Here is an 11,019-nt window from a genome sequence, read left to right as displayed (position 1 = left end):
TCACACTCTTCCTTTCTCTTCTGATAATCTTAGAATCAGGTTGACCTATCTATTTTATTACAGTAGAGTATGCCTATTGCTTGATAGGACTCATTACACTTGATAGTTCTGAATTCTGAACCTGTTGAAAATTACAGCTTTGAAATTGAAATCTGTCATCAAAGATCTTACTTACAAGCAACATAACCCACTTAAGCTAGTTTAAGAAGAAGATGAGTTTATTAAAAGCCATTAGGAACTAATGGAAACTTCAGAGGCTGGAATTCTTACATTCCAGAAAAATCCCCAAATTGCACATTAAGCCTTGCCAGTAGAGGCCCTTCTAGGCACAGACATGGTTACTCCATAGACACTGCTTGTGTGTGTATTATCACTATCACTGGGAGAACAGCCATTACTGCCCCGGGAATGCCCAATAGCTCTCCTCCATGCTTCACTAGTCTCATGAGAATACAGATTCTATGCAGCAACTACATCTGGTTCTTCCTGATATCCCTTCTGAATAAAACCATTCCAGGACAGCGGTTCCGTTTGGTAACGCCTACTCCCAACTAGAGGCTGGAAAACAGAGTTTTGGCTCTTCAATTTGGGAAACAGCCCAAATATAAGAAGTCTAATCATAAGATGTTCAGTGGCTACTGAGGGGACATATGTCCACTAAAATGGTCACCCCAGACCACATGGAGCCAAGATTTCAGGGAAAGAGAAATTATGGTTTCTTCTAGAGGAAGCTGGTTCACAGGAAGAACAGGGCAGAAGTCCTGAAAAGAAGAAGCCTGAGGAAAGACAGAGCTGCTACAGAACTGAGTTCTAGCTTTTGGTCAAGTCTGGCTGTCCTTGCTCAGTTTGGTTTCTGTGTATTTTCACGAGACAAAAGTCTCTGCAGTATTTAAACAGCAAGTTTGTAAACACATGCCAAGCAGTGAACACCTTCAGAATGTTGACATAAATAAATAAGTCTGATACTAAGACTCTCAGAGAACAGAGGGAGAACTGTTTCTTTTTTTAAGATTTATTTATTTATTTATTTATTTGAAAAAGGGAGAGAGAGAGAGAGCAGGGGCAGATGGAGAGGCAGAGGGAGACTCAAGCAGACTCTGCCCTGAGCAGAGCCCAACACCAGGCTTGATCTCACGACCCTGAGATCATGACCTGAGCTGAAATCGAGAGTCAGATGCTTAATCAACTGAGCCACCCAGGTGCCCTGAGAATTCTGTTTCCAATAGATTTGGAAGTGCTCTTAGATGGTATATAAGACCAGGGAGCTCTGTCTTCCCACTTGATCTGAATCCTGGTCCCACTGGTTTTCTTACACCTCACTATGTTATAAATTCCATGAAATTATGAGTCATTCTCATTCGCCTCTGGGCCAAACACAGGCCCTGCCTCATACAGAACTTACCAATTAATATTTTCTGAATAAATTCTTTCAACTGGTCGTAGCAAAAAAAAAAAAAAAAAAAAAGGCCTTTATTTATTTAGATCAAGTGCAACGTACAAGTGACTACTTAGCAAGCGGGAAGATAAATGCATTGACAATATGGGTTTCCAACAACCCAAGCTCAAATGTATCATTTCTAGAAGAGTTGCTTTAGAGAATCAATTTTGTATCATTTTTAATTGCCACACATGCACAAATTGGCCTCAAAACACCGTATAATGATTATGGTGGCTATATATCACATTGACTGTGACACTGCCTCTCCCAAGTCCAGAGCTAGTTAACATATAACAGAGTATTCACTACCACTCGTCCTTTCCAATGTTTGTGTCGAAACATTGTTTCTTAAGTAGTCATATTGATCGTATTGATTAATACTCCTGGTAGAAATGATGAAAAAAACATCGATTCGTTCTTGTAAACCTCATCTCTAACTACAATATCTGGAGTGTTGCTTCCTTGAACGTAAGAGCTCTCTCCTCAGACCTCTTCCATTCTTACTGATTACATCTGCAGATGGAAATCAGGTGTGAAAATCCATTAAGACGCCTCACGACAGGACAGACTTTGACTCTTATTGAACTCTCATGTTCTCTCTTCCTTAATTCAGGCACAAGAACATTTTACCATGGAGAGAGAACGACTTAGATTATGGATCTTATTCCTTCTAATGGCATGCATTTCACCCAATTGGGAGATAATACATTTCTTCTCCGTTGCTTTGCAAAGAGCCACTTACCCAGTTCTTCCAAGGGAAGAATAAAGAGCGTGATTTTACTTATAAAGAGCGCTCCGTTATCCAGGCTACAAAAGAGAAATGAAGTATACAGCTGTTCCCCTAAATTATAACATGGTTTTTTTCACTAAACATTTTAAAACCCAAATAAAGAATAGCATTTAAATGAGTTAGCAACATAGAATCTTATTTTAGAGCTAGAAAAACCCTTAACATTTGCAGCACAAAGAAGCAAGAAGGCAGGCTTTGGAGTCAGAGGGCCTGGATGCAAATGCTGACTGCGTGACCTGAGGCAATTTAGAAGACCTCCTGAGTCTCCATATTTCCTCACATATCACGATAATTATTGTGATAACTCTTTATAAAGGTAAATCATAAAATACACTCAAAATAAATTTAAAATACGTGAAAATGACAAAATATCTCAACTATAATAATACCCCCCCCCACAGGCCTTATGAGGATTTGCTGAGATGATGCATTCCAACACTTAGCACTCCATACAGGCTCCTGAATTTTACATTATTTTACAATACATACTCTGTGCATTTCCATCCCGTGAGATGCACAGTATGTGAAATGAAAAACAAAAAAACTTCTCATAAAGTTTCCTGATCGGTAAGTAGATGAATAAGCCTTGAAATCTGTATTTTCCAAGACCTTCCCTGAGATTGTGAGAGGTGAAAGAAAAAATCACTTCTCTCCATGGAGAAAAAGAAAGGCCACAACACAGAGAGTTGCTCCAGACTGACCGCAGTTTGGTACAAACACACACAGACGGGACAGGCTCTTGGTCCTTGGAGTTTGCCCACTTCTTTTCATTAAAATAGTCCCAATAGCAGGACCATTAGGGGAGGAGTCAGCCTGCAATAGTTCACTTAGCTTTTGTTGACTCTGAAATATAAATGACTACTAAGAAGGAGGACAACAAAGCATTATCAAAACACCCAGGATAAAGGCTGATCTCCCAACGCTACAGAAATAGACATTTGATAAGCAAAAAAGAAGAGCATCAGGAAATGGAAAGCCCAGCAGATGCAAATTAGATTGCATTTTTCAAAACAGGGCTGCTATCGGGGCGCCTGGGTGGCTCAGTGGGTTAAGCCGCTGCCTTCGGCTCAGGTCATGATCTCAGGGTCCTGGGATCGAGCTCCGCATCGGGCTCTCTGCTCAGCAGGGAGCCTGCTTCCTCCTCTCTCTCTGCCTGCCTCTCTGCCTGCTTATGATCTCTGTCTGTCAAATAAATAAATAAATAAAATCTTTAAAAAAAAAAAAAAACAGGGCTGCTATCATTTTCAATGAATTTCCAGGGAATTAGGCAAGAAGGAAGGAATAGTAGAGCCTCTTCCACTCCTTTTGAATTCTGCCTTCTGCTTGCGTCTATATTTACATTTTTTAAGTCATTAAAAATTACAACAGCAATCAATTACTGCATCCTTACCCTGTGCTGGCCATTCTGCTATACTGTCTGTGCATTATCTCATTTAATGAGACAGCCAATTCATTTTTCTTATATCACAAATGAGGAAACTGAGCACAGAAAGGTCCTTGTCCAAGGCTGATAAATGGTTCACCCAGGACAGCAACTGGGTCCAAAGCTGTGGTGTTAACCCGATGCAAACTACCTCCCAATAAGAACACACTAACTGAGCCCCCCCAAGACTCCCTCTACTATTTTCCCTATCCTGAAATTCTGAGTCTAGTGCACGTACAAGGGCTGGACAAGTGGGTGGGTGGATGGATCGACTCCATTCTTCCCCATAAACTCCCTCCCCATTGCCAGATGTGCAGCCGAGGCTCTTCTTAGAGGCTAGCTTTCTCACCTAAGGCCAGGAGAAGGAGAGCAGCTTGCCTGTAGGGGATTTGCCTTAGAGGTCCTGATGCGAAGTCCTGGAGATCATGGCAGAGCAGTAATATCACTTGGAGAAAATCACCCCTTGAAAACTGCCTTCCTCTAACCCAAGTATAGTTCGAGAAGCCACTGTAGATGTTACTGATTTAATCCATTTGGGAGGCATTCAGTTGAAGAGAGGGAGCACGCCACCCAGGAAAGCTTTGACATCAGTTCTGAGACATTACCAGGCTTTTCTGCTCATTAGCTTTATAATGCAGAAAAAGTATTTTACCTTGTTTGAATCTCATTTGTAATATGAGGATAGTATAGTATTTCGTTTACTCCAAAACACCCCTTCTTTTACATTTTGGCATATGTGAAATTTGAGGTGTTTTACAATGGACAGCATCTCCCATTCTCTGTTGGTCAGGTGGCCATGGTGACATATTTGTTATCGCCTGTGCGCATGAAAACAAAACTCACAGGAAGGGTGGCAGCGGAGGCAACAGAGCATTTGCTACATGGACCTCAAGGTATACCAGGAGTGACAAGCGTGCTGATAACGCAGTTAGAGACCCAAAGCAGAAACACATGAAATCTGCACTATGAACTCATTTTTGATGGATAATATAGTCTCCTCTGCTTCCCAAAATTTAGCGGGCCAAAGAGAGGTGAAGTATCTTGTCCAAGTTCATACTTTAGAACAGACGTAGGAAAGTCAGACTAACTCGGGTGAGACAGACTGGGGAAGTAAATCTATTCCTATCCTGTGCTGTTCTTAGCCACACTCTTGACTTTCCAAACTGCCCACGAGAGTGAAAGCAGCAGCACGGGTCCGAGTGTGAGGAGCGCATGAAGGGAGTGATCTTGTTCGTGCTGCAGAAGAGAATGAAGTGGGTTCGGGAAGCCAACAGGGACTTTTTCCACTGGAGAGAAACATCAAGAGCGCTCTAGTGGCGAAGAGGTTGTGGACAAAGGCACAGAGGCTGAAGGAAGAAAGCTAACTTATCCATAAATAAATAAGCATGGCTGGCAAGGAGATTTGCTGAGGACAGTCATGGCATCTAGAAGTGGAAGGAGAGAGGGTGACTGATTATGAAGAGCCTGGAATCCAGACCATGATGAGCAGCCTTTAATCTGGAAGCAACTGAGCTGCCAAGGAAGGTCCCTCTCTGAATTCCTCAAAACTAAAATGTTGAAATGGGGAAGACCGTCAGTTAGACTGTGGTGGTTAAGTGTATAGCTGAAGATGGTAAGGAGCTGATCTTTGTGAATGAAATACAAGGGAAGAGACTGCTAAGATTTATTTCCATGTGAGGTCTTGTTTGTGATAAAGGTGATAGATGAGGGGAAAATACATTATAGAAGCTCATATGAAAAGATGTCCTGTGAAAGTGTTTAAATAAGTTTGGGGAATGTCAGGGTATATGAAACTACCTCATATTCCAATGCAAGACTTTGCAGATCCTTAAGGGATATAAATTATAATATTACCCATGAGTGAATCACTGAATGTTTTTTCCTTTTTCGCTGGGGGGTGCCTGCTAACAACATCTGGAACCAGAGTTCCAATGAACAAGGTTTGAGAAATGCTGAGTTACTCATTGACCAAGCAACAGCTCTCTCAGGAATAGTTTCTGTTCTGGCCGTGGCTTATCAACCTAAGACCTTTAACAAGTATATTTTGTATTTTGACCCAGAACCATAGGTGGGTGACCAAGTTACTGAAATTAACTTAGATGGCAACATTGTAAGAACAGTTGATGAAGGTACACAAGTATTCTATGTGGTATATGCAAAGTGTACATGTGTTATGTGTATGGCACGTGTGTGTGTGTGTGTGTGTGTGTGTGTGCATGCACGCGCACGCACGCATACTCCTTATATTCAGTTCCATTCCACAGCCATACCTGGTGCCTAGTTTATGGAGAACATATGAAATGGTGGAATCTTGCTAACATCTTTTAAAGTCTTTGCTAACAGAGCAAAAAGAATATATTACTTGCCATCAAAACAGTTTGCACTTACCTTAATTTTACTGTCTGTGACTTTGTCAGCAAAATGCACAATTGTAATAAGTGGAATTGTAAAAGGCTGCTGTTGGGTTTTTGCCGACTCTCTATCCTTCATCTCATGTTCAGAAGATCGGTTTTAAATAGCGGTATCCACCATCTAAAATAACTTTGCAACAAGTTTGATTGGGAATACAGAACTCTTTCTCTTTGTCAAAGACAATACTGACTTCATTTTCAAGGAAGCAAGGAATCGATGATTTATTTGCTTTTTGGACCAAGAAGTAAGTCAAGACGTTGCCAGTCTCCTAAGAAAGGCTATTATTATGAAACTCTCCCTTCGGAGGGTGGGGTGGGGGGCTGGGGGGACCAACACTGCCTTATTTCTTACATTTCAGCAAAATTCCCAGAGTAGGCTTCTGCCCAGGCACGCCATGTTGGTTTTGGCATCTGTGCTTATGCTCATGGACTCACCACTGCTAGGACTGTTCTCTCAGTCTGTCTTAGTCCATTAGGGTGGCTACCACAAAATGCCACAGGCTTGGTGGCTTATAAACAGCAAAAATGTATGCTCACAGTTCTAGTGGTTGGAAGTCTAAGGTCAGGCCGTAATCGTGATAGGATGAGAGCCCTCTTCTGGGTCATGAACAGTGTCCTCATCTTGTGGGAGAGCTGGGGATGTCTGTGGAGTCGTTTCATAAGAACACTCACCCCATCATGATGGCTCCATCCTGGTGACATCATCACTTCAAGGGCCCCCTCCTGTAGGGGAGCACATTCAGACCATAGCACCTTCACACCTTCTTTTTTTGTGTCATCTTCTCGCTCTCATTCCTATGCTGCTCCTTCTGACAGCATCACCTGAAATAAAGGCAGACTTCCCCCAGATCGAGTTATTAATGGAACTGACGTGGAAACCATGCACTTGCCCCCATCCTGTAGTGACCACGCTTCTGCCCACCCCTTCGGTCGCATAGTTCTTCAAAAAGCACAGGATCATATGATAGTTGTCTTTCTCCGATTGACTTATTTCACTAAGCATATGATCTCCCTGATACGAGGAAGTGGAGATGCAATGTGGGGCGGGAGGGCGGCTTGGGGCATAGAAAGAGAATAAATGAAACAAGATGGGATCAGGAGGGAAACAAACCATAAGACTCTTAATCTCACAAAACAAACTGAGGGTTGCTGGGGGGAGGGGGGTCGGGAGAGGGTGGTGGGGTTATGAATATTGCAGGGGGTGTGTGCTGTGGTGAGTGCTGTGAAGTGTGTAAACCTGGAGATTCACAGACCCGTACCCCTGAGGCTAAAAACACAATGTATGTTTATAAAAAAATTTAAAAATTAAAAAAAAAAAAAAGCACAGGATCACAATGACTCCAACATCACCATCAGTGGTCCCTAAACGTGGCTGCAGATCTTGCTTACAAGAAAACAAAAATGTCTCATGAAGCCCTGTAAGGCCCTGCAGATCCTGCCTCATGCTTAACTTGACCTCAGCCCTACTGCCCCCTTCCGTGTCCTACCATTCACAGTTTCTCAAGCCCTCCAGCTCACTCCCCTTTCCAATGCCCACCCTTATTCCCTCTGCCTGCCTGCATGCTTCCCCCTCAGAGGTTCATGTGACTCACTCCACATCCAAATTTCTTCTTCAAGGTCACTTTCTTGGAGGGGCCTTCCTGCAATGGCCATCCTAATGAATACAGGGCCACCGGAGTCCATCACTCATTATGGCCCTACCCGCCTTAATGTTTCTATCTAGCACTTATCAGTAGCTAAATATTTATCTAATTACTTGTTTATCTTTCTCTCCTACCAGAATATAGGTCCCAGGAGGACAGATATTTATCTTATTTACAAATGTCTCCCTAGAGAATCTGACTCGAGGTCAGCAGGGAGGCCCAGAAATCAATTTTTAGACCGTCCCGGTCATTTTGAAGCAACTAAGTAGAACACCATTTGGAAGGCATTCATTGACATCGAACCTTCCCAAGGTGGTGGTGGTCGTTGACTGTTTATTTTGTGTTGTTCATTTGTTTTGTTAGCTTTTTAAAAGAAGAGAAACCTCTTTCTTTCCCAAGTCCAGAAAAGCCCATGACTCAAAATTGTGGTGATCTGCCAGGAATCATTTAAATAGTAATAATGAGAGCTACAGAGGGTAATGGAAAGTACGAACTCCCTGGAGAGATGGGATAATCTCTCAATAATTGAGACATGATTGTATATTGAAGAAAGTATGTGCTACTAATTTGCTGGACCCCAGCATATGAAGTATGATCATGATCATACTTTTTCTTTTTTCATTCTCAGCTCGTATCCCCACCCTTCATGTCTACCGTGTGGTCACCACTTCCTCTTAAGTGCCTTGGTGGGTTATGTTGACACACTGAAGGGAAGTGGGAGGTAACCTTTGATGGTAATATCAACTGTTTACATTAGTTTTTTCTGGGCCAGAAGTAGCTCTGGCTGAGACTGTCTGGTGGGTCTTGGAGATCTCTGCACTGATGGAATGACTCAGGAGCAGTAGGTCGCCATCAGACTCGCTGGCATCTGGGGGCATGTTGCCTAGGCTTCGGTTCTGAGAGAACAAGGGTGAGCCAGCCTCTTCAAAGGTTCCCAGAGGAGCCTCCTGTTATTGTAAGGAGGAAAGGTGGGTATGGTCTGAAGAAAGTATTAAGACAAAAGAAGGGAAATGGTTCCAAATATGAAACAGTCTGTCATGTGTAGACATGCGAAAGGAGATAGGAGACCCAAAGAGAGGAAAGAAACCTCAGGTGAATGGGGCAGAGGTGGGAATCCAGATCCTAGAAGTGCCCTAAGTGGTCAGACCAGAGCCCGTGAGGTCCCGGCTACATCAGTTTTCACTGTGAGCTGATCGTTGTCTGAAATCCCAAAGTATTTTCTAAGCCTTGTTTAGAAGTGGTGTGTTACACAAATAAGTTGAGAGAACTGTAACAATTGTGTGTTTGTTGTCAATAACTATAGTCCTCCCATCAAAGAGTGAACCGAGCGGTTCCCTCCCTCCTTCAGCATCAGTGTCCTCTGATGTCTGTAAGCAGTGGTCGCATGGCCTCGTATCCCTGTCTGATCAGCTGCAAATGGTTTGGTCTCCCCTCTTCACTCCCTCAGTCGGTTAAATCATTTCCCTGGCGCTCTGTTCCTCCAGCCAATTTGTTCATTTCTGGGAAAATCGGCACCACATCATTCTAGCTGCAGACTCACGGTTGTATTCACAATTAATATTTATTGAGTGCTAACTGGGTGCTTGGCCCTGCACGAGACCCTGAAGAGGGCTTCAGTTGCCATTGATTTAGGTACGGACCGCCACGGTGTCAGGCAGCCGTGTTCCCTCCACTGTCTCAGATTCCCACTGGGTCATTTATCTCTTTCTTGACAGTGCAGTACAGAACTCCAGCAGAACACTGGCATTAAGAACTAAAGAGCAGATATTACTTTCTCTTACCTGTCAGGAGTTTCCCCCCATTCAAAGGTTATTCTTAATATAGTAAAATAGACAATTTTATTGTCTCAATCTTAAGTTCTCATGACACTCCATGTATAATGTTGAAGAGTTTTCAGCAAATACCTGAACCTCAAAATTCCAAAAGCAAAGAAGTAATGAACTTGGCCCTACATCCCTGCTCATATAGACTGAGAGGTAAGACGGAAAAAATAAAAAAATCCCAAACTGTATTTGTCTGACTCAGTTTCCCCAGTATGACTGAGAACAGACTGACCAGGGACAGATTTGAGCAAACACAACTTTATTTATTCACCTTGGAGTAAGGGTATATACACCCATACAGAATAGTGCCCCTTTGCTCACTCCCTCCCCACCCACTGCAGAGAAATAGCTGTATGTTCTTTCAGGGTAGACACATTTTTTTATAATATCAAATACAACGTTAACACTTGTAGAAAAAAATGGGGTCCACCACCTAGAACTCTCTGGATTTGCTCATATTTTTCATATAAACTACAAAGCATTTCCCATTTGTCCAACATATCCATTTGCATGAAAATGTCACAGAGGTGTTTTCAAGAACCACTTTTAAGGGAACTATTTCAGTGGGTCCCATTTCTGTTCTTGTCTGCTAGTTTCTGGCCTGTTCCACTTTGAAGAGAAAAAGAAAAAAGGTACATGAACATATAAAAGGATAGGCAATTTTAGGTCAGGCTGGTTTGTCTTTTGTGAAAATAAATAATTAAGTATCCAACCCTACTGCAAATGGGAGGGTTTGGAGGTTTCCGTTATGAATTAAAACTTGTTTCCCCTGTTTTTAGAGTAAGAAATGTGAGAAAACCCACATTTCCCAGGAAAACGGGTTTGAGAAGCCGCACCCTGGGACAGGAACCCAGCTGGCTCATAGAGGAGGCTAAAGAGTGGTCCCCAGATACCCTCCCATTTAACCAGCATTGACTTTCATGCCCTCTCTCCAGACACAGCCTTTTTTTTGCACAGGCTTGGTCTTCCTGTCCCTTGCAACTATTTTTTGGCCCACAAAGTCGAGAACGTTCAGAGGGGAAAGAAACTGCTGCTACAATGTGGTACATACATTACAAAAACAGAACAAAACAGAACAAAAACAAAAACACGAACCAAAACGAAGCTAAAATCCTGCGGTTCTGAAAATCACACACAAAAATGAGCAGGGTTCAAGGGGTGGGGGCAAGAAGGGTTAGGGCTTCAAGCTCCGACCAAGTTTTTAACTAGAGCACGTGAAAATCCATGTCCGAGGGGAGGATTCGGACGTCCTGGCCAAGTTAGAGACTGCCACAGCTGACGGTAACAATGGACAAAAACCAGAGGGAAAATGCTGGCTACGCTTTATTAAAGAAGGATGGCTGGTGCGGCAGACGGCAGCGAGCTCTGCCCGGGCCGCTGGGCCGATCCGCTGTGCCCAGGGAGCCGAGCAGCAGAAGAGCCAGAGCCTCCTGAGTTTGGGAGGAACCTTTCTGGAGAGGTTGACCCGTGTAGGCGTTCATTTCTAATTTC

Source organism: Lutra lutra, chromosome 4 (assembly GCF_902655055.1).
Source record: "Lutra lutra chromosome 4, mLutLut1.2, whole genome shotgun sequence".
Lineage (NCBI taxonomy): Eukaryota > Metazoa > Chordata > Mammalia > Carnivora > Mustelidae > Lutra > Lutra lutra.
This window is presented reverse-complemented; position numbering follows the sequence as displayed.